This window comes from Puma concolor, chromosome B1 (assembly GCF_028749965.1).
Source record: "Puma concolor isolate L17-30 chromosome B1, mPumCon1.1.hap2, whole genome shotgun sequence".
NCBI lineage: Eukaryota > Metazoa > Chordata > Mammalia > Carnivora > Felidae > Puma > Puma concolor.
Window position 1 is genome coordinate 89,785,857 of NC_141670.1, and position 25,527 is coordinate 89,811,383.

At 38.5% G+C, this 25,527-nt stretch overlaps 1 pseudogene; it reads right to left on the minus strand.

The window, feature by feature from the left end:
- Window positions 1–13,196: 13,196 nt before the first annotated feature.
- On the minus strand, window positions 13,197–20,219 carry LOC147581756 (trifunctional enzyme subunit beta, mitochondrial pseudogene; annotated as a pseudogene).
- Between the last annotated feature and the right edge of the window lie 5,308 nt (window positions 20,220–25,527).

Below are 25,527 nucleotides of genomic sequence, written 5' to 3' on the forward strand. Positions count from 1 at the left end.
ATATTGAACCAGCCCTGCATACCAGGTATAAATCCCACTTGGTTTAGGTGAATAATTTTTTTTTTAATGTATTGTTTGTTCCAGTTGGCTAATATCTTGTTGAGTATTTTTGCATCCATGTTCATGAGGGAAATTGGTCTATAGTTCTACTTTTTGGTGTGGTCTCTGTCTGGTTTTGGAATCAAGGTACTGCTTGCTTCATAGAAAGAGTTTGGAAGTTTTCCTTCCATTTCTATTTTTTGGAACAGCTTCAGGAGAATAGATGTTCACTCTTCCTTAAATGTTTGGTAGAATTGCCCTGGAAAGCCATCTGGCCCTGGACTCTTGTTTTTTGGCACATTTTTGATTACTAATTTGATTTCCTTACTGGTTATGGGTCTGTTCAAATTTTCTATGTCATACTGTTTCAGTTTTGGTAGTGTATATGTTTCTAGGAATTTGTCCATTTCTTCCAGATTGTCCATTTTATTGGCACAAAAATTGCTCACAATATTCTCTTATTATTGTTTTTATTTCTGCTGTGTTGGTCTCTCCTCTTTCATTCTTAATTTCATTTATTTGGGTCCTTTCCTTTTTCTTTTTGATCAAACTGGCTAGTGGTTAATCAATTTTATTAACTCTTTAAAAGAACCAGCTTCTGGTTTCATTGATCTGTTCTACTGTTTTTTTTTTTTTGGGGGGGGGGTTCAATAGCATTAATTTCTGCTTTAATCTTTATTGTTTCCTGTATTCTGCTGATTTGGGGTTTTATTTGCTGTGTTTTTCACCAGCTCTTTACCTATAAGGTTAGGTTGTATATCTGAGATCTTTCTTCCTTCTTTAGGAAGGTCTGGATTGCTATATACTTTTCTCTTATGACCGCCTTTGCTGCATCCCAGAGGTTTTGGGTTGTGGTGTCATCATTTTCATTGGCTTCCATGAACTTTTTAATATCCTCTTTAACCTCTTAGTTAGCCCATTCATTCTTTAGTAGGATGTTCTTCAGTCTCCAAGTATTTGTTACCTTTCCAAATTTTTTCCTTGTGGTTGATTTCGAGTTTCATAGCACTGTGGTCTGAAAATATGCATGGTATGATCTTGATCTTTTTGTACTTGTTGAGGGCTAATTTGTGTCCCAGTATATGGTCTCTTCTGGAGAATATTCCATGTGCACTGGAGAAAAATGTATATTCTGGTGCTTTAGGATGAAATATCTGAATATATCTGTGAAGTCCATCTGGTCCAGTGTGTCATTCAAAGGCATTGTTTCCTTGTTGATTTTCTGTTTAGATGATCTGTCCATTGCTGTGAGTGGGGTGTTGGAGTCCCCTACTATTATAGTATTACTGTCAATGAGTTCTTTATGTTTGTGATTAAGTTTCTTTATGTTGTGATTTATATATTTGGGTACTCTCACATTTGGCACATAAATGTTTACAATTGTTAGGTCCTCTTGGTGGATAGACCCCTTAATTATGATATAATGCCATTCTTCATCTCTTGATACAGTCTTTATTTTAAAGTCTAGATTGTCTGATATAAGTATGGCTACTCTAGCTTTATTTTGCTCACCACTAGCAAGATGAATGGTTTTGCATCCCCTTACTTTCAATCTGAAGGTGCCTTAAGGTCTAAAGTGGGTCTCTAATAAACAGCATATGGATGGATCTTGTTTTCTTATCCATTCTGTTACCCTATGCCTTTTGATTGGAGCATTGAGTCCACTGATGTTTAGAATGAGTACTGAAAAATATGAATTTATTGCCATTATGTTGCTTGTAGAGTTGGAGTTTCTGGTGGTGTTCTCTGGTCCTTTCTAGTCTTTGTTGCTTTCGGTCTTTATTTATTTGTTTTGTTTTGTTTTGTTTTTTCATCTTTTCTCCCCTCAGAGAGTCCCCCTTAAAATTTCTTGCAGGGCTGGTTTAGTGGTCACAAACTCCTTTAATTTGTGTTTGTCTGAGAAACTTTTAATTTTTCTTTCTATTTTGAATGAAAGGCTCGCTGGATAAAGAATTTTTGGATGCATATTCTTCTGATTCACCACACTGAATATATCTTGCCACTCTTTTCTGGCCTGCCAAGTTTCTGGTTATAGGTCTTATATAAACCTGGTGTGTCTTCCCTTGTAGGTTAGGGACTTTTTTTCCCTTGCTACTTTCGTGATTCTCTCCTTACCTAAGTATTTTGTGAATTTGACTATGATATGCCTTGGTGATGGTCGTTTTTTGTTGAATCTAATGGGAGTCCTCTCTTCTTCCTGGATTTTGATGTCTGTGTCTTTCCCCAGGTTAGGAAAGTTTTCCACTATGTTTTTGTCACATAACCCTTCTATCCCTATTTCTGTCTTTTCCTCTTCTGGGACCCCCATGATTCTGATGTTGTTCCTTTTTAATGAGTCACTGATTTCTTTAATTCTTAAATCATGCTCTTTTGCCTTAATCTCCCTCTTTATTTCTGCTTCATTATTCTGCATAAGTTTGTTTTCTATATCTCTGAATCTCTGCTCGAACTCATCTATCCTTGCCACCATGGCATCCATTCAAAATTGCAGCTCAGTTATAACATTTTTTTAATTTCATCCTAACTAGCTTTTACTTCTTTTATCTTCACAGAAAAGGATTCTAATCTATTTTCAACTCTAGCTAGTATTCTTATTATCGTGATTCTAAATTCTGGTTCAGACATCTTGCTTGTATCTGTGTTGGTTAAGTCCCTGGCTGGGATTACTTCCTGCTCTTTCTTTTGGGGTGAATTCCTTTACTTCATCATTTTCAAAGGAGAAAATTAATTAGTGAAGTAAAAAAAAAATAATATTGATTCTAGGGAAGATGGCGACGTAGGAGGACGCTGGGCTCACCGTGCGTCCTGCTGATCACTTAGATTCCACCTACACCTGCCTAAATAACCCAGAAAACCGCCAGAAGACTAGCAGAATGGAGTCTCCAGAGCTAAGCGCAGACGAGAGGCCCACGGAAGAGGGTAGGAAGGGCGGAGAGGCGGTGTGCGCTGCACTGACTAGTGGGAGGGAACCGGGGTGGAGGGGCGGCCCACCAGCCAAGCAGAGCCCCCGAGCCTGGCTTGCAAAAATGGAGGGGCCGGACGGAGTGTGTTCCGACAGCAAGCGGGACTTAGCATCTGGGAGGTCATAAGTTAACAGCTCTGCTCGGAGAGCGGGAAGGCTGGAGGACAACGGGAGGGAGAGTTGCTGAGCCCCCCGATGACAGAGCTGTTTGCTGGGGAACAAAGGCGCTCGCCAGCGCCATCTCCCTCGCCCATCCCCCAGCCAAAATCCCAAAGGGAACCAGTTCCTGCCAGGGAACTTGCTTGCTCCACACAAACACCCAACACTGTGCTTCTGCGGAGCCAAACCTCCGGCAGCAGGTCTGACTCCCTCCCGCTGCCACAGGGCACCTCCTGAAGTGGATCTTTGAAGGAGAAGTGAGCTAAGCCTGCCCCTCCTGCCCCCATGAACCTTGCCTACCCACCCCAGCTAATACTCCAGATCCCCAGCATCACAAGCCTGGCAGTGTGCAAGTAGCCCAGACGGGCCATGCCACCTCACAGTGAATCCCGCCCCTAGGAGAGGGGAAGAGAAGGCACGCACCAGTCTGACTGTGGCCCAAGCAGTGGGCTGGGGGCAGACATCAGGTCTGACTGCGGCTCCACCCACCAACTCCAGTTATACACCACAGCACAGGGGAAGTGCCCTGCAGGTCCGCACCACTCCAGGGATTATCCAAAATGACCAAACGGAAGAATTCCCCTCAAAAGAATCTCCAGGAAATAACAACAGCTAACGAACTGATTTAAAAGGATTTAAATAATATAACAGAAAGTGAATTTAGAATAATAGTCATAAAATTAATCGCTGGGCTTGGGCGCCTGGGTGGCGCAGTCGGTTAAGCGTCCGACTTCAGCCAGGTCACGATCTCGCGGTCTGTGAGTTCGAGCCCCGCGTCGGGCTCTGGGCTGATGGCTCGGAGCCTGGAGCCTGTTTCCGATTCTGTGTCTCCCTCTCTCTCTGCCCCTCCCCCGTTCATGCTCTGTCTCTCTCTGTCCCAAAAATAAATAAACGTTGAAAAAAAAAATTTAAAAAATTAATCGCTGGGCTTGAAAACAGTATAGAGGACAGCAGAGAATCTATTGATACAGAGATCAAGGGACTAAGAAATAGTCAGGAGGAGCTGAAAAACACTTTAAACGAGATGCAAAATAAAATGGAAACGACCACGGCTTGGATTGAAGTGGTGGATGACAGAATAGGTGAACTATAAGATAAAATTATGGAAAAAGAGGAAGCTGAGAAAAAGAGAGATAAAAAAAATCCAGGAGTATGAGGGGAAAATTAGAGAACTAAGTGATGCACTAAAAAGAAATAATATACACATAATTGGTATTCCAGAGAAGGAAGAGAGAGGCAAATGTGTTGAAGGTGTACTTGAAGAATTAATAGCTGAGAACTTCCCTGAACTGGGGAAGGAAAAAGGCATTGAAATCCAAGAGGCACAGAGAACTCCCTTCAGACGTAACTTGAATTGATCTTCTGCACAACATATCATAGTGAAACTGGCAAAATACAAGGATAAAGAGAAAATTCTGAAAGCAGCGAGGGATAAACGTGCCCTAACATATAAAGGGAGACCTATAAGACTCGTGACTGATCTCTCTTCTGAAACTTGGCAGGCCAGAAAGGATTGGCAGGAGATCTCCAATGTGATGAACAGAAAAAAATATGCAGCCAAGAATCCTTTATCCAGCAAGTCTGTCATTTAGAATAGAAGGAGAAATAAAGGTCTTCCCAAACAAACAAAAAATGAAGGAATTTGTCACCATCAAACCAGCCCTACAAGAGATCCTACGGGGGATCCTGTGAGACAAAGTACCAGAGACATTGCTACAAGCATAAAACATACAGACATCACAATGACTCTAAACCCATATCTTTCTATAATGTAATGTAAATGGACTAAATGCGCCAACCAAAAGACATAGGGTATCAGAATGGATAAAAAAACAAGACCCATCTATTTGCTGTCTACAAGAGATTCATTTTAGACCTGAGGACACCTTTAGATTGAGAGTGAGGGGATGGAGAACTATTTATCATGCTACTGGAAGTCAAAAGAAAGCTGGAGTAGCCATACTTATATCAGACAAACTAAACTTTAAATAAAGGCTGTAACAAGAAATGAAGAAGGGCATTATATCATAATTACAGGGTCTATCCATCAAGAAGAGCTAACAATTACAAATGTCTATGCGCCGAATATGGGAGCACCCAAATATATAAATCAATTACAAACACAAGCAACCTTATTGATAAGAATGTGGTAATTGCAGGGGACTTTAACACTCCACTTACAGAAATGGATAGATCATCTAGACACACGGTCAGTAAACAAGGGCCCTGAATGATACATTGGATCAGACGGACTTGACAGATATATTTAGAACTCTGCATCCCAAAGCAACAGAATATACTTTCTTCTCGAGTTCACATGGAACATTCTCCAAGATAGATCATATACTGGGTCACAGAACAGCCCTTCATAAGTATACAAGAATTGAAATTATACCATGCATACTTTCAGACCACAATGCTATGAAGCTTGAAATCAACCACAAGAAAAAGTCTGGAAAATCTCCAAAGCATGGAGGTTAAAGAACACCCTACTAAAGAATGAATGGGCCAACCAGGCAATTAGAGAAGAAATTAAAAAAATATATGGAAACAAACGAAAATGAAAATACAACAATCCAAACGCTTTGGGATGCAGCGAAGGCAGTCCTGAGAGGAAAATACATTGCAATCCAGGCCTATCTCAAGAAACAAGAAAAATCCCAAATACAAAATCTAACAGCACACCTAAAGGAAATAGAAGCAGAACAGCAAAGGCAGCCTAAACCCAGCAGAAGAAGAGAGATAATAAAGATCAGAGCAGAAATACACAATATAGAATCTAAAAAAACTGTAGAGCAGATCAACGAAACCAAGAGTTGTTTTTTTGAAAAAATAAACAAAACTGACAAACCTCTAGCCAGGCTTCTCAAGAAGAAAAGGGAGATGACCCAAATAGATAAAATCATGAATGAAAATGGAATTATTACAACTAATGCCTCAGAGATACAAACAATTATCAGGGAATACTATGAAAAATTATATGCCAACAAAGTGGACAACCTGGAAGAAATGGACAAATTCCTAAACACCCACACTCTTCCAAAACTCAATCAGGAGGAAATAGAAAGCTTGAACAGACCCATAACCAGCGAAGAACTTGAATCGGTTATCAAAAATCTCCCAACAAGTAAGAGTCCAGGACCCGATGGCTTCCCAGGGGAGTTCTACCAGACGTTTAAAGCAGAGATAATACCTATCCTTCTCAAGCTATTCCAAGAAATAGAAAGGGAAGGAAAACTTCCAGACTCATTCTATGAAGCCAGTATTACTTTGATTCCTAAACCAGACAGAGACCCAGTAAAAAAAGAGAACTACAGGCCAATATCCCTGATGAATATGGATGCAAAAATTCTCAATAAGATACTAGCAAATCGAATTCACCAGCATGTAAAAAGAATTATTCACCATGATCAAGTGGGATTCATTCCTGGGATGCAGGGCTGGTTCAACATTCGCAAATCAATCAACGTGATACATCCCACTAATAAAAGAAAAGATAAGAACCATATGATCCTGTAAATCGATGCAGAAAAGGCCTTTGACAAAATCCAGCACCCTTTCTTAATAAAAACCCTTGAGAAAGTCGGGATAGAAGGAAAATACTTAAAGATCATAAAAGCCATTTATGAAAAGCCCACAGCTAACATCATCCTCAACGGGGGAAAACTGAGAGCTTTTTCCCTGAGATCAGGAACACGACAGGGATGCCCACTCTCACCGCTGTTGTTTAACATAGTGCTGGAAGTTCTAGCATCAGCAATCAGACAACAAAAGGAAATCAAAGGCATCAAAATTGGCAAAGATGAAGTTAAGCTTTCATTTTTTGCAGATGACATGATATTATACATGGAAAATCCGATAGACTCCACGAAAAGTCTGCTAGAACTGATACATGAATTTAGCAAAGTTGCAGGATACAAAATCAATGTACAGAAATCAGTTGCATTCTTATACACTAATAATGAAGCAACAGAAAGACAAATAAAGAAACTGATCCCATTCACAATTGCACCAAGAAGCATAAAATATCTAGGAATAAATCTAACCAAAGATGTAAAAGATCTGTATGCTGAAAACTATAGAAAGCTTATGAAGGAAATTGAAGAAGATACAAAGAAATGGAAAAACATTCCGTGCTCATGGATTGGAAGAATAAATTTTGTCAAAAATGTCAATACTACCCAAAGCTATCTACACATTCAATGCAATCCCGATCAAAATTGCACCAGCATTCTTCTCGAAACTAGAACAAGCAATCCTAAAATTCAAATGGAACCACAAAAGTCCCCGAATAGCCAAAGTAATTTTGAAGAAGACCAAAGCAGGAGGCATCACAATCCCAGACTTTAGCCTCTACTACAAAGCTGTCATCATCAAGACAGCATGGTATTGGCACAAAAACAGACACATAGACCAATGGAATAGAATAGAAACCCCAGAACTAGACCCACAAACGTATGGCCAACTCATCTTTGACAAAGCAGGAAAGAATATCCAATGGAAAAAAGACAGTCTTTTTAACAAATGGTGCGGGAAGAACTGGACAGCAACACGCAGAAGGTTGAAACTAGACCACTTTCTTACACCATGCACAAAAATAAACTCAAAATGGATAAAGGACCTGAATGTGAGACAGGAAACCATCAAAACCCTAGAGGAGAAAGCAGGAAAAGACCTCTCTGACCTCAGCCGTAATAATTTCTTACTTGACACATCCCCAAAGGCAAGGGAATTAAAAGCAAAAATGAATTACTGGGACCTTATGAAGAAAAAAAGCTTCTGCAGAGCAAAGGAAACAACCAACAAAACTAAAAGGCAACCAACGGAATGGGAAAAGATATTTGCAAATGACATATTGGACAAAGGGCTAGTATCCAAAATCTATAAAGAGCTCACCAAACTCCACACCCGAAAAACAAATAACCCAGTGAAGAAATAGGCAGAAAACATGAATAGACACTTCTGTAAAGAAGACATCCGGATGGCCAACAGACACATGGAAAGATGCTCAACGTAGCTCCTCATCAGGGAAATCAAATCAAAACCACACTCAGATATCACCTCACGCCAGTCAGAGTGGCCAAAATGAACAAATCAGGAGGCTATAGATGCTGGAGAGGTTGAGGAGAAACGGGAATCCTCTTGCACTGTTGGTGGGAATGCAAATTGGTGCAGCCGCTCTGGAAAACAGTGTGGAGGTTCCTCAGAAAATTAAAAATAGACCTACCCTATGACCCAGCAATAGCACTGCTAGGAATTTACCCAAGGGATACAGGAGTACTGATGCATAGGGGCACTTTTACCCCAATGTTTATAGCAGCACTCTCAACAATAGCCAAATTATGGAAAGAGCCTAAATGTCCATCAACTGATGAATGGATAAAGAAATTGTGGTTTATATGCACAATGGAGTACTACGTGGCAATGAGAAAGAATGAAATATGGCCCTTTGTAGCAACATGGATGGAACTGGAGAGTGTGATGCTAAGTGAAATAAGCCATACAGAGAAAGACAGACACCATATGTTTTCACTCTTATGTGGATCCTGAGAAACTTAACAGAAACCCCTGGGGGAGGGGAAGAGAAAAAAAAAAGAGGTTAGAGTGGAAGAGAGCCAAAGCATAAGAGACTCTTAAAAACTGAGAACAAACTGGGGGTTGATGGGGGGTGGGAGGGAGGGGAGGGTGGGTGATGGGTATTGAGGAGGACACCTTTTGGGATGAGCACTGGGTGTTGTATGGAAACCAATTTGACAATAAATTTCATATATTGAAAAAAATAATATTAAAAAAATAAAATCAAAAAATATTAAAATAAACACACACACACAAGATATAGAATAAATGATGTTATATCCTAGATGTGTTTGTCCTGGGTGTTGAGAGGGGCTTTATATATTAGAGAAAAAATGGGAAAAAAAAAAAAGGAAAGCAGTTGAAAATTTGAAAAAATGAAAACACTGAAGTAGTCTAAAATAAAACGATGAAAGTAAGATAGAATTTGAAAATTTTACATATAAGTAAAAAATGTAGTAGAAAGATTAGAGAAAAATAGTTTTAATAAAAACCGAAAATAAAAACGAATTTTTTCTCTTTCTGTATTCAGGAAAACGAAAAGAAGTGAAAAAAGAAAAAAAGAAAAAAGAAAAAAAAGAAAGAAAATTGAATAGATGAACCGATGAACAGACTGAAATACTACTGAAATTACTTCTTTTCCCCTAGAAGTCAAAGTATGAAGCGCTTTATAGTCCATAAACTAAGCAAGGAGACTTGTGTTCTTAAAGAGAGAGGTTGGCCCAGTTGGGCAGGGCTTAGTGTAACAGCTCCGTTCTCCACTAGATGGCGCTGCTTAGCTTATTGGCATGGATTGTTGTGGTGCCTGTAGGTGCTTATGCGGAGGCACCCACGGGAGAGGTTAAAAGGGCATCAACCAGCTAGGTACCCAGTCTCTAGTATTGAACTCTGTTCTCCCTGATCATCAATCGCACACCCATCCTTTGTTTTTAGCTTCTGTTCACTCCCCACTTTCACACAGTCCGTGACCAAGCCTCAGGCAGCATCTCCCTCCTGTGTTTTGTCTCAGATGCGGCTGTTTCTCCCCCCACCCCTTACTTCTGAGGGACTGCGGCTTTGGCCCGTTCTGTCCCTCTGCAGGAGGGTCTCACTGAGCAATGGCCAGGTGCCGGCTGCACTCAGGAACGTTTGCAAGTCCGTGCTGCTGCCGGTGCCCAGAGACTGCAGCCGGGTGCCAGCCTGCCTCAGAAAAAGTTTGCAAGATACTAGCGTTTCAGGGATTATGGAAAAATAACTTTGTTCCAGCGAATGTGGTTGTTTTCCCTGGTCCACTGGGGCCTTGCCTTTGGGGGACCCACACAGCCTCTACCAGATGTCCTCCCAGCAGGGGAACTGCCTCTCCAGTGTGGCCTGAAGAAGCCCAGACTCCACTCTGCTCCTGGGGATTCACCCTTCCCACCAAAGCACCACCAGGTATTGAACTACAGAGTTTCAGGCTCTGTGCTCCCCCTGTTTATAGCCTTAATGGAATTTAAACCCTCTCTTTTCTCCTTTCTCTCTTTTTAGCTCAGTCCCTGTGGCTGTTTCCACTTTTCCACTTTCTCTCCAGCTGCTTTTAGGGGGGGTGCTTCTCCCGTATTTTCCCCCGACCCCCTGCTGTCTACATCCTCTCTCTGCACGCAAAAGCGGCTTGCTGCCTTCTGCGTCTTCTCTCTCCCCCAGTTCACCTCTGCGCGCCGCGTACCTGCTGAATTCTGTCGTTCAGATTGTGCAGATTTTTGTGTTAGTCCTCAAATCAGTTTTCTAGGTGTGCAGGATGGTTTAGTGTTGGTCTGGCTGTATTTCGTGGACACGAGACCCCAAGAAAACTTCAATGCTGTTCCACCATCTTGGCTCCTCTCCCTCTTAATTCTTAATATGGGAATTTAGATTATTTTAGATCACTGATCTTTTTTTATACATACAATGCTATAAATATCCCTATATAAACTGCTGTAGCTGCATTTAACAAATTTTGATAAGTTCTTTCTCATCTTCATTTAGAAAAAAAAAAATTTTTAAGTTCTCTTGAGATTTTTTTCTTTGACCCATGTATTACAGGAGGCATACCTGAGAGATATTGCAGGTTCAGTTTCAGACCACTGTAGTAAAGCAAATATCACAACAAAGTGAGTCAAATAAGTTTTCTGTTTCCCAGCCCATATAGAAGTTATGATTATACTATATTGTAGTCTATTTCGTGTTCAATAGCATTATGTCTAAGAAAAATGTACATACCTTAATTAAAAAACATTTTTTGCTAAAAAATGCTACCCATTATCTGAGCTTTCAATAAGTCATAACCACTGATCATAAATCACCATAACAAATATAATAATAATGAAAAAGTTTGAAATATTGTAAAAATTACTAAATTGGATAGAGAGTCATGAAGAAAGCAGATGTTGGAAAAATGGAACCCACACGCTGGCTTCAGGCAGCGTTGCCACAGACGTTTAATTTGTAAAAAAAAAAAAAAGCATTATCTACAAAGTGCAATAAAGTGAAGCTGAATAAAAAGAAGTATGTCTGTATTTAGAAGTGTGCTGTTTGGTGCCCACATATTGTGGGCTTTTCCTATTATCTAGTATTGATATCTAGTTTAATTACATTGTGACCTAAGATTAGATGTAGTAGGTTTTCCATTCTTTTAAATTTGTTAAGTGTGTTTTAGGGTCAAAAATGTAGTCTATATTGCTGAATGTGAAGCTTGAAAAGAATGTGCATGATGATGTTGTAGGATTTAGTCTATACACGTCAAATACACCCAACTGATTAAGGGTGTTATGTTCAAATGTCCTTCTAAAATTCTTGCTGCCTGATGTATCCATTTCTGAGAGAGGGTTCCGACTATGATAGTGGATTCATCTTTTTTTTTTCTTTTTTTTTGTAGTTCTATTAGTTTTTGCCTCACACAGTTTGATGCTCTGTTGTTAGTCATATACACATTAAGAATTGTTACGTCTTCTTGGGTAATTGATCACTTTGTCATTATATAATGCCCTTCTTTTTCCCGAATAATTTCCTTGCTTTGAAATTTGCTTTCTGAAATTAATGTAGCTATTTCTGTTGTCTTTTGATATATATTAGCATAGAATATTTTCTCCATCCACTTTTAATCTGTATGTCTCTTTATATTTAAAATGTTTTTCTTGTTGACTTTAGGTAATCGGGTCTTGCTTTTGATTCACCCTGAGGATCTCTACCATTTAAATGGTACATTTAGACCATTGTTTTTCAGTGATTATTGTTATATTTAGGCTCATATTTACCATATTTGTTATTGTTTTCTATTTGATGCTCTTATACTTTGTTCCTATGTTTATCTTCCACTCTTTCCCTGCCTTTTGTGGTTTTAAATTTTTTTTTTCAACGTTTATTTATTTTTGGGACAGAGAGAGACAGAGCATGAACAGGGGAGGGGCAGAGACAGAGGGAGACACAGAATCGGAAACAGGCTCCAGGCTCTGAGCCATCAGCTCAGAGCCGGACGCGGGGCTCAAACTCACGGACCGCGAGATCGTGACCTGGCTGAAGTCGGACGCTTAACCGACTGCGCCACCCAGGCGCCCCGCCTTTTGTGGTTTTAAATGAGCATTTTGTATGATTCAATTTTTTATCCTCCTTAGTATATAGCATATTTTTTTGTGGGTTTGACCTAGGTTTTGTAATAGATATTTACAGCTAATTTAAGTCCACTTTCAAATGACAGTATACCCGTTCATCGGTACTGTAATTTATTGTACAATAAACCTAATTCCTTCTTCTAATTATTTGTATCATTGCTGACATTCTTTGCACTTATGAATAAGCATAAGAAACATATAAGCTATATCCATAAGCATACATAATTGAGTGCATTGTTGGTGTTACTACTTTGAAAAATGTATCTGTTGGATCAATTAAGGAGAAGAAAAATAGAAGTTATTTTATCTTCACTTATTCCTCTTTCGATGCCCTTCTTTTATGTACATCTGAGGTTCTGACCTATATTATTTTAATTGTCTCTAAAAAACTGTTGGAATCAAAACTCCACTTTATTGGTTTAGGTTCTGAATTATCTTCCCACAATTAAGTTAATTAGGCACAGTGATTTGTATTTTTTAGAAAACAGTCCTCTTTAGGTTACAAATAGGAAAGAGTATAATTTGCAAATACAAAGATGATTCCAAATCTCAGCTAACCTCTGTTCAAAACCGCAACCTCTCATTTAGTCTTTGGTGAAAATAAAAACTAAAAAGAATTGTTTAAACCTATCACTGTGCGGGATTCTGGTGTAATCCCTGAAAGAGCAGTAAAGCCATGACTATTGGAAAGCTCAGAATATTAGCGGGCCTTGACTTCAAAGTATTTAACAGAGGGCCACGTGTTTTGTTTTCCTAAGAGGAGCTAGAAATGATAGATGTCATTTAGTAATGCATTAAAGTGGCATTGTCTGCTGTGAGTATGACACAGAAACTCCAGGGCACCTCTTCCTGATCTATTATTTTGTGTAAGCTTCTCCTACCATAGCATGGTCCTGCTCTCCAGCTGTACAGACAGTCGCTGAGCCATACTGGCCTTCTTTCTTCTGTAATCTGTTGGCAGGGCAGTGACCAACCTGCAGTCAGTGGCTCCACATAGTTATCCCCAGGACAGCTATCCACCCCAGTTGTTCAACTTCTCTAAAAGGGGCAATCCAAACTTGGGTTTTCCAACCACGTATTTTTATGCAAACCAGCCAGAATCCATGGCTTCCAAATTAGACAAAACCTGACCTGCGAAACCTTCCTGAAATTCCAAAGCATAAATAACATTTATTGTCAATCCTGCCTTTTCTAGAACTTCTGGCATAGCATCTGTTGTCTAAATACAAGTTGATCTTTTGGATCCTGAGACCACTTACACAGAATCCCTCAAAAATGCTTTCCATTTGTAACCCATGGCCAGACCATCTTCCTCTGCCATAATCAACACTGCTGATTCACCATAGGCCAGGAAAAAAGTATCTGCAGCTGTTACTGTGCCACAGGGTTTGATGAATGCAGGTTTTTGGTTGGCAATCTGCTCTAGGGAGAAAAAACGAATGCGATTATCTTTGGCAACTATGTCTTTTCCGGCTACTCAGAAGGATACGACATGGGAAAGGAGTCCTTCATCCTGTGTCCTTATGGTCAGGCTGTGGGAACAAAGTACATACTCATCCTATTTCAGTCAGAAAGAGCAAAGACAGGGGTCCATGGCTCACTGGTGGAGAAAGCCACCAGAGGGAGCTCTTAGGCTCTGGTTAGCAAGTTTCTCCAGAGGGCAGGCCTTGTTAAGAACAGACTGCCTGAGTATTTAAAATAAGTCCTTCACCTCCCCACCTCTGCCAGAAAACCAAGGGGATTTTTCTCTGGTATTTACTGTGAGAACCTGGTAGAGTTCCTTGAAGTAAATCTTAACAGAGTTGTGGAGGCTTTTCTAATGACTGGTTAAAAGCTGCCCTGGAGCTTTTAACTCTCAGAATTGTCCACACTGTGTCTCCATGAGTTCTTCAATTATGCTTCAGGCTTCCTACCCCTCCCTTCCCACTCAGATTCTCATAGTGGTTTCATCTTGGCATCTCTGGTCAGGTTATCTGGGACTCCTTGTGTTCTGTCTCTCCAGTTTTGGGGGGAGCGGTCTATCCTGTGTCCTCCCATCTTTTAGGGATCTAAGAAACGTTGTTGATTTTTCAGTCTGTTTAACTTTTTACTTGTTAAGACAGCATGACAACTTTTAAGATCCCTATTTGCAGTACTAGAAACTGGACCTAAATATGTGATTTTAGCATATAATCTCTTGGCTGTGATTTAATGCCTATACCATGTAACAAAATGTACATCCCTCCCTTGCTGGAGACATTGTGTCCCTGCACCAATATCTCCTAAGCCAGGAGTCTAAAGTCATTCTGGGCACTCAATCCTCCTATTTCCTGTCTCACAAGAAAACAGAAAGCACTAGAAGAAATGGGTTTTTAGGGATCTTCTTTTTTGCATCCAGTTGTGAAACAATGACCTAAACTGTTTTCTCCATTTTTATTTTTAGTTTATTTATTTATTTTTGGGAGGGGATGGGTGCAGAGAGAGTGAGAGAGAGGATCCCAAATAGGCTCCAACTTGTCAGTACAGAGACCTACGTGGGGCTTGATCTCATTAACCGTGAAATCATGACCTGATCCGAAATCAAGAGTTGACTGAGCCACACAGGCACCTCTATTGTCTACCCAGAAACTGAGTGTATAAATATCTCCTGTTCCCAGAAGCTCACTGGCAAATAGCTTAATATTGTATTGGAGTGGAGAGGGTCACAGAGCAGGAAGGTTAAGTTATTCTTGTATTAATAATCCTTAATTTTTTTTTCTTAATGTTTATTTTTGAGAGAGAGAAAGACAGAGTGCAAACTGGGGAGAGGCAGAGAGAGAGAGAGAGAGAGAGGGAGACATAGAATCCAAAACAGGCTCCAGGCTCTGAGCTGTCAATATAGAGCTCGATGTGGGGCTTGAATTCATGGACTGCGAGATCATGACCTGAGCCAAAGTCAGATGCTTAGCCAACTGAGCCACCCAGGTGCCCCTTGTGTTATCAATCCTTATCCTTGGTTTTCAGCTCTCAACCTTTTGCTAGTCCTAAAATTACAGATCAGATTAATAATTACTTTTATGACTTCTTTATCTCTCCTATCTGCCTAGAAATAGACTTTTAAAATGCTGAAAGGTTGAACTGCTTCATATCGGGGGCTAGACAAAGTAGAAAAGAGAAATTCTGAGCCTTTTTGTGAAGTCAGACCTAATGTTTCTGTGATTTTACAAAGGTTAAAACCTACAGTCTCTAAGTAACAATGCCGCAGAACATTGTCACCAGACCTCTATTCTGGTCCACTATTCAGTTGTCCCCAAATGTACTAAAACCGGTTAGTATCAGGTACCAATTACTGAAGAATTTTTTTTCGTTAAAGAATGGGTAAATAGTTTAGTCTGTCTACTTACAAAAATGTCAGAATGGTGGTGAGTAGATATAATGTCACTATCTATTATTTAGAACAATCATTCATTTAATTTTGGTGCTGTAGAATATATTTTTGTTTGTTTTGTGAAGATTTCATTTTTAACCCAATTTTATTTGCATATTTTGTCTCTTCTTCTCCTAGAGAAATAAAACGTTAGTGTTTCTGCATTATTGATTTGTAAAAAATAGTGCTAGCCAGTAGTTCTGCACACTCACCAATGTCCTATGCCCATAATTTTCCTGGACTTCAGGGACCATTTTATGCATTTACCATGCTGTGCTGTTATTCAGCAAAATGCTGTGAAAACATTTGCATAGCATACAGAGACCTAAAGAACCCTGTGTGGTGTTTTTCGCTCTGATTGATTTTGGGTGTATAACTGCTCTCCGATGGATAAAAAGCAAGAAAGTAATTTTGTTTAACCAAAGAGCTCTCAGTGAAAGTGATCACCTTGTTTCCTTATAGGAAAAGAAAGGAGGTCCAGGGGATTTTTTCAGTGATATCTATTCACTTATTCCCCTACCAAATAAGCTTGTAAAACTCGAGGAATTGATTCTTCCTACTCCCAGGACACCCATTTTATTTAAACACACATCAATAGGCCACTCACTCAGAAAACAAAACAAAACAAAACAATATGAATGTAAATATACAAATATGTATATATGTGATCTTTGTCTATATGCATATGCTCATATTTTACAAAACAGAAATCATGCTGCATATTTAAGTTTAAACATTATAATTTCACTGATCTCCATATTATGAACATTTTCATATTTTTCATTAAAATGCCTGCTACAATACAGTTTTACCCTGGAGTTGTATTAAAATTTAGTAAGCTCATCTATTGCTGAACATATATGTTATTTCTAAATTCTCATAATCACAGCAATGTTTCAGTGAATGTTCTTTCATATAAGTGTATTACCCTTCTTAAGAATAAAGTTATAGAATAGAGATTTCTGCAAATGAGTCATTTTATATTTTTCGTCACAGTCACCAGTCTTGGTATTAATATTATATTTGATAAATAATTATCTTTTCAGGGAGGAAATATAATATCAATGTTTTCATTTGAATTATTTTTACCAGATGCAAAGTTCAGTATGGTTAAGTGTTATATATGTTTATTCATTTAAGTTTTGTATACTCATTATCTTTCTCCAGTTTCAACTGGAACATACATTTTTTTTTTAATTTTTTTTTTTAATGTTTACTTATTTTTGACAGAGAAAGAGAGACAGAGCATGAGCAGGGGAGGGGCAGAGAGAGAGGGAGACACAGAATCTGAAGCAGGCTCCAGGCTCCGAGCTGTCAGCACAGAGCCCGATGCGGGGCTTGAACTCACAGACTGCGAGATCATGACCTGGGCTGAAGTCGGACGTCCAACCAACTGAGCCACCTAGGCGCCCCTATAGAACTTTAAAATGCTTTTCATAATCTGCCAGCTATGGAGCAAATAGTCTGCTTCATATTCCTTTTGTTTTTATGCTTCTGTTAAATTTTACTTCACACTGAAAACTTCACATGTTGATTTCTATCAACTATTTTTTGATAGTAGATTTTTATTTATATCCAATTTTGAAAGCCCCTTTCTGTCCCAAGACCAGATACATGCATATTATAACTTATATTTTCTGTTGTTTAATGTAACATTTCTTTTATTTTTAATTTTTGTTCCTTTAAAATGTTTGAAATGTACACTGGTATATGATGTAAGGTGGAACTTTTTTTGAAAGCTTTTTTTTCTACGTTTTTCTATCTAATAATTTAAAGGTCCCCTTGATTAACTTCTATTTGTGAATGTATGTTTACTTTTTCTATCAAATTAATGTTTTCAAGTTGTACAATTTCATTGGATTTTTAATGGACGATTATTAAATATTTACATTAACTTAACAATTATCTTTAAGTGTCTGTTTTTTTATTGTCAAAATTTTTATATCTCAATAAAATTTATATAAGAATTTTCCAGCTATTTTGTTTTTCAAAGTTATCTGTATTTTTACATCCAGAATAGAATCTGTAATTTCCATTTATTTTAATACACTATATTATTCTCCACTTATTTTGATACAGAACATTATTTTTCATTTGTAATTGTTGCCATTGAATATATACATTTTAAAATTATTATCCATCTATATTCTCCTGCAATAAACTACACTTGATTACATTTAAATATATATATGATATGGATTTAATTTTTTTTGAGAGTTCCACATCAATATTGATAAATTTGCTTAGGCTGTAGATTTCATATTATGGTAATATTTTACAGGTTTGGTAGCAATTGTGACCATACTAAGAGAAGCTTTCTATTTTTTCTAAGTTGTGCTTATGAAAATGTTCCTAATTCCAATTCTAAAATGTAGTCAAAGGTTTCTTCAAATGTTGACATAGTATGTTATAAAAATTGGCTGATCATCATCACCTTTAATTAGTGATATTTCTGAAAACTTCCTCTCACTTTATTTTTTCTTCTTCTATTTATTTTTGGGTTTCTCCTTGAGACATTATAAATTGTTGACTTACATTTTATATAAAACGATATACTCTTTTCAGCATTTTTTAGTATAGAATTACACAGAAAACTTGTAATTGAAAATACTGATGGTCCTGCACAGTGCCTGTCAGGCCCGTTTGGGGTCCAGAAGCAATATATCCACACCTACTAATGCTGCTTCAGCCCATATAGCAGGTGAGGAGGAAGACAGCCTGCTCAGACTAGAGCCAGGAGTAGGAAAGTGTTGTTTTGTTTATAATGCTACCTAGAGATTTGTATATTTTAACCGGCCACTTCCAACAAGCAGAACTTGATTTTTTAAAATGAGTTCCATAGCTCATCTCTTCTCTCTCTTTTTTTTTTTTTTCCCAACGTTTTTTTATTTATTTTTGGGACAGAGAGAGACAGAGCATGAACAGGGGAGGGGCAGAGAGAGAGGGAGACACAGAATCGGAAACAGGCTCCAGGCTCCGAGCCATCAGCCCAGAGCCTGACGCGGGGCTCGAGCTCACGGACCGCGAGATCGTGACCTGGCTGAAGTCGGACGCTTAACCGACTGCGCCACCCAGGCGCCCCTCTTCTCTCTTTTTTTAAAAAATTAATTTTATTCTCATTGTTATTACTTCCCTTTGTTCTGTCATTAGAGTAATTAATTAGTTTTCTAAATTAGTGAATCTAATACTCAGTTTTTTAAATGTTTTGTGCAGTAGTAGAATATTGATTTTAATGTTTATCTGCTTGCATGGGATGTTATATGCAATATGTTTTGAAATATAGTGTTCATATTAATATTTTCAGAATAGCCCCTTTCTTTGACCTGAATGTTGCAAGAAGATGTTTTTGTGCTTTTGTTAATTTAAATGCTCAAAAAAATTCTTTCTAAATCGATCTATAAATTCTTAATTGATCATAAATTTATTTTTTCTTTTTGAGTGTTTATTTTTGAAAGAGAGAGAGACAGAGCATTAGTGGGGGAGGGACTGAGATAGAGGGAGACACAGAATCTGAAACAGGCCCCAGGCTCTGAGCTGTCAGATGTGGGGCTCGAGCTGGTGAACCACGAGATCATGACCTTGGTGGAAATCGGACACTTAATTGACTGAGCCACCCAGATGCCCCAAATGTGATAATAATTTTAATTAGGAACTGTTTTTATTTTAATATAAATAAGCCGCCTTTACAATGCTTAGTCTTCCAAGGGCAAGTTCTTCAAAGATAGTGTGTTCAGATTCTCTAAAAAGCAGACAGAAACCCAGCTTTGGATCTGGAAGATTTAATGGAGGGAAAGATCTTTATTTATTTATTTTTTAAGATTTTATTTTTAAGTAATCTGTGCACCCAACTAGGGGCTCAAACTTACAGGCCCAAGATCAAGAGTTGTATGCTGTGCCAACTGAGCCAGCCAGGCACTGAGGAGAGAAATGCCTTAATTTTTTTTAATGTTTATTTTTATTTTTGACAGAGAGAGAGAGAGAGAGAGCATGAGCGGGGGAAGGGCAGAGAGAGAGGGAGACACAGAATCAGAAGCAGGCTTCAGGCTCTGAGCTGTCAGCATGGAGCCCGACGCTGGGCTTGAACCCACAGACCATGAGATCATAACCTAAACTGAAGTTGGACGCTCAACCGACTGAGCCACCCAGGCGCCCCAGAAATGCCTTTAAATATTAGAGAGGAAAAAGCTAGTGATGCTGGAGAGAGCCATTAGTCTGTGAGGCAGGTCTGACATAGTAAAGGAAAGTGAGGTAAGAAATAGCAAAAAAGAAGAAACTCAGATTGTAACATAGTTGTATGAACACTTGGGGCAAAAAAGGAGTCCTCAAGCCACAGTCACCCACTGGAAGAATTCTACATCTTGCAGGAAGGGCCTGAATTTGACCCATTACCATGCTCAGTCATCATTCCCTGGAAGTAGGCTAAGGGAAGTGTGGCCTCAGTGAGCATATGATTACAACTCTCAAAAGGTGGCTGCTGGGAGCTTTTCATGGCCATCATATTCCATCATGCCTTTTGTTGCACAGATCTACTTTTTTTATGTAGATTTATGCAGCAGTCCCTTGGTTTCCATGACCTCTCTTTCTGAAAGACACTTAGAAGAGGGAGGCTAACCAAACAGACTATAGCTTTTTTTGCTACATTTAATTTCTGGGTTGCAACTGGAATTTATTCTTTACCTCCTACACTACTTACCCGAAATTCTTCTCATCCTCTGTCATGAACTTGTTGTATTTTGGCAACTCGCTTGGTGCTGTGACCTAAAAATTCATTTCTGATGTGTCTGAGCCCTTGGTAATCAAGGCTTTTTTTTTTGATTGTTTGTTTTTTTGTTTTTTCAAATGAAGGTTGTTGTCTCTGTCCATTTACAGTTACAGTGGGCAATGAGTACACGAAATACTAGAATGGATCACCTGGGTGTCATGTATGTTCCTTTCTGCTGTCATTGTGTTAAGGCTACCACGATGGTGATTTCTCCTCTCATCTATTGGCCCATGGCACAAGAGGTCCAAAGTGATCTTTGCAATATTCCACTGTAAGAGTGTACCTCTTTTAGAGGCCAAGACCTCCAATCTTTCAAGGCCCACAGTTGTAGGAACAGGAAGCACAAAATCCCTCAATAAATAATTAAGAATGATGGTAAGTAGGGCCTTCTCTGCTTCTACCACTTGTTTTCTCAAACCATACATCATTTTTTTATCATTTTTTTTAAAGATAAAGCACCATATAAATGTCTTTAACATTATATTGTATTCTAAAGGATGGCAACCTATTCTTGAGAATTCTTCTTTTAAGATGAACTTCACTTGTGCCTTTAGAAGGCTCTTCTTGGGGTGCCTGGGTGCCTCAGTGGGTTAAGCATCTGGCTCTTAATTTCGGCTCAGGTCATGATCCCTGGTTTGTGCAATCAAGACCAACTGTCAGGCCCTGCATGCTCAGGAGCCTGCTTGGGATTCTCTCTCTCTCTCTCTCTCTCTCTCTCTCTCTCTGCCCTTCCCCCACTCATGCATGCATGCTCTCTAACTCTCTCAAAATATTGAAAAAAAAAAAGCTCTTCCTATATTAAGCTGGCTGCTTCTGGATGGCACAATATATACTATGTAAATTTCACATATGAATGTCTCTGGAACTCTGTGTCTCTATCAGTTCCTCAGTCTTTTGATCTGCTTTGTGTGGTTTCACTACTGGAGTTAAGAGGCCTCATACATAGCTTATAACTGTTAATGTACCTTAATAGGCATCAATACAATGTTAAGAGTAACCAGTGAATTACATTGTCCTTGTAGTCACACTACCTGCTGTATCTTTCAAAAATGGCTGAAATATCACACCTGAGGGTCATTTACCTATTTTAAGATGTTTTCTCAGGTCACCCTGGGACATGCTAGTTAATTTTTTGGCAATTTAGCAACCACCTTTTACTAGGGACACTCAGTGGCTTTATAAAGAATGGCTTTGAGAATGGCATCTTCTTGTCTGCCCGGTTACATTAAGTGACCCAGTCCAAAATCCCTATCCTATTGTCTGTTTCCTTAGATAATGCTTGGATTTTCTGAGAAGCAGGAAATTGAAATTACATCTGCAAGATATGTATGTATGTATGTGTGTGTGTGTGTATATATATATATATATATATATATATATATATATATATATATGGAAACAACTGTGAAGGGCAATTATCAGGAAACTAAGGGAGATAGAGATAGCTTTCATGTACCATTTAGGTTTCCTATCAGTGAAGGAGAGAGGGAGGGAAGGGTACTGCCTAGGAAGAGAGGCCGACAGCAACACAGTTCCAAAGAAGTTTCCCTCCCCAGGCTGAAGGGGAGTCCTTGAATCAAAATCTGCAGTTGGAGGAGTCTCATGTCACACAGGAATAAAACTGCCTGCATTAGGGCCACAGGTGTGCTTATTCACTGGGGGGAGAAGCCTTTGGAAGGGTGACCATGGTGTAATGTAGCAACAGAAAGGCAGTAGTTGAGAAGGTCAATCAATTCTGCTCTCTGTGCCAGTAGATATGAAAGGCATAATTTCATGGCTTCCATAGATACTGCCTAACATTCAATGAAAATTTATTTATATTAAAGTGTCCCCCATTCTTTCAGAGCCTAATTCTCTCCAGTTAAAGATACTTTGGGGATGCCCTGTTAGCTTTTCTCTACATATTTTCTGCTTTCTTTTTGTTTGTTTGTTTCAAGTTTTTATTTAAATTTGAGTTAGTTAACATATAGTGTAATATTGGTTTTTGGAGCATTTTCTCCTTTTCTGCTTTCTGTTGAAACTAGTTGGAGATTCTTCTTTATGATTTTTTAAAATCTTGACTTAACAGGGCAAACTCCCTAGGAGCCTGGGGTAGGAAGTTCTCGCCTCTTCTGTTTTTACATTTATATGAATACAGTTCTTTTCTTTTTTCTTTTCTTTTCCTTTCTTTTCTTTTCTTTTTCTTTTCTTTATCACTTAGTTATGGCTTTGAAAAGAAAGTTAAAGGGCATGCTCATATTTTTATCTTCCTCAGAAGTTTCCCTCTTTCCTGTTGAATCAACCAGCTTATTCAATTTATGTGTCTAACTGGATGATGGATCTTGTTCTTGTCCACATCCTTCTAATGGCAAATGAATGAGGTCTTTGAACTGAGAAATTGATTTATTTTGGGTAAAGTATCTGCTTTGTGATAGGTAAAATGGTTGAATAGATAAATGAACAAATGCAGTCTGAATGAATATTGTTTTGCAAAAAATAGCATAAGAGTGTGGATTCGACTAAATCCAGTAAAGACATCCTTCCATGGTTTTCACAATTAAGTGTTTCTGAAAGATTACTTGTGCATATATGGATTAATTAATTAAATTTGGAGTTATCTTTTTTAGAAAGTTATAATCAAATTAAATTCTTGGAATATTAATTCATCTTTTAAAAAGCATATTGTATATCCCTGCATTAAAAAGATCCCATTAAAGGACACAGAGAAGTCATTTTATCCTGAAGCCATTGGAACTGAAATAGTAACAAAAAGTATGAATTTTTTTAAAAAGTTCATGCATATTTTTGTAATGATATTTAGCTTAAAGCATGCTAACATATAGTCACTGGCAAATATTTTTATTTTTTATTTATTTATTTTTTAACGTTTATTTTTGAGACAGAGAGAGACAGAGCATGAAGGGGGGAGGGGCAGAGAGAGAGGGAGACACAGAATCTGAAACAGGCTCCAGGCTCTGAGCTGTCAGCACAGAGCCCAACGCGGGGCTAGAACCCACGGACCGTGAGATCATGACCTGAGCCAAAGTTGACGCTTAACCGACCAAGCCACCCAGGCGCCCCACTGGCAAATATTTTTAAGTAAAACCAAGGAATTTTTATTAAAAATGGATCTATAGATTGGTGTTTTCCCCATATTTATAATCCAATGTGGTGTCAATGATTGTTATTTTCTTTAATTAAGTGAAGTGAGAAATTAGAGAAGAAGTAAGACAAAACCAAAAATTAAAAAAAAATAATCAAATCATCATAAAATTTAAATACATACTTTAAATTTTTTTTATCATTTCCTCCAGTATTTTAGAGTTGTTTTAACCATAGCTAATTTAACAGCAGTTTTATTTTTTATTTTATTTTTTTAAAATTTTTTTCATGTTTATTCGTTTTTTTTTTTTTTTTTTTCTCTTTTTTTTTTTTTTTTTTTAATTTTTTTTTTTTTTTTTTTTAACGTTTATTTATTTTTGAGACAGAGAGAGACAGAGCATGAACGGGGGAGGGGCAGAGAGAGAGGGAGACACAGAATCAGAAACAGGCTCCAGGCTCTGAGCAGTCAGCACAGGGCCCGACGCGGGGCTCGAACTCACGGACCGTGAGATCATGACCTGAGCCGAAGTCGGACGCTTAACCGACCGAGCCACCCAGGCGCCCCTGTTTATTCGTTTTTGAGAGACAGAGAGAGACAGAGCATGAGCAAGGAAGGGGCAGAGAGAGAGGGAAACACAGAATCTGAAGCAGGCTCAAGGCTCTGAGCTGTCAGCACAGAGTCCGACGCAGGGCCCAAACTAACGAACTGCGAGATCATGACCTGAGCCCAAGTCGGACGCTCAACCGACTGAGCCCCCCAGGCGCCACTAGCAGTTTTAGATTAATTTCCTTTCACTGAGTCTTTTCAAACCACTAGACATTGTTTTCATGTAAATAAACACCCACGCACATACACATGCACACACGCGCACAAACACACAGTTTCTTTGGCCCATAGATATCAGCAAATGATGTAACACTTAATTAAATCACCTAATACCTTTCACAGTTTAAACTGGAATGAGTCAGTTAAGAATAACCTCAATGGACTCTTGGTAGGCACTCAACTGATGGTTACTACAAGTGCCAAGTTTTCTTCGTAAGTAATCCAATAGTCATTTATGTTCAAAAGACAAGCTTATTAGGAAATATATTACAGAGAAGATAAAACAAATAGGTTGGAATCGAGCAAGTAGCTTAATTAGTAGGTAATTAGGAGAACTTGCACTATGCATGCAATTTCTACATTTCCGGGATTTTATTTTTGTGGTTTATTTATAAACATTATGACAATGTGCTACATCAACATACTCCGAAAAGAAAATGTGTAATAGTATCTAGAAACACTTAAATAAATAAGTTATTTAATTTCCATATGCTTGATAGTGAAATTATGTAACCATTAAATACAGTTTACTAGGAACTTTCAGCTATAACTATACTAAATGGTTATATAATTATTCTTAATGACAAAAGAGATGAATAAACATAGATGAAAGTAAATGATATTCTTAGAAATTATTCACATATGTTTAGTAACTGATTTCAAAATTTAAGGTATATCATAATTAATGATAATAATTATGTGCTTAGAAGGTAAATTAAAAAGTCAACAATAGGGGCCGCCTGGGTGGCTCAGTCAGTTAAGGTTCTGACTCTTGATTTCAGCTCAGGTCATGATCCCACAGTTCATGAGTCCTGGGTTGGGCTCTGTGCTGACAGCACAAAGCCTGCTTGAGATTCTCTCTCTCTCTCTCTCTCTCTCTCTCTCTCAATAAATAAATAAATGAATAAATACATAAATAAATATTAGAAAATAAAATAAAATATAACTTTGTCTTTAAAACGTCAACATAAGGGGAACCTGGATGGCTCAGTCAGTTAAGCATCCGACTTCAGCTCAGGTCATGATCTCACCGTCTGTGGGTTTGGGCCCGCCTAGGGCTCTGTGCTGACAGCTCGGAGCCAGGAGCCTGTTTCGGATTCTGTGTCTCCCTCTCTCTCTGCCCCTCCCCTGCTC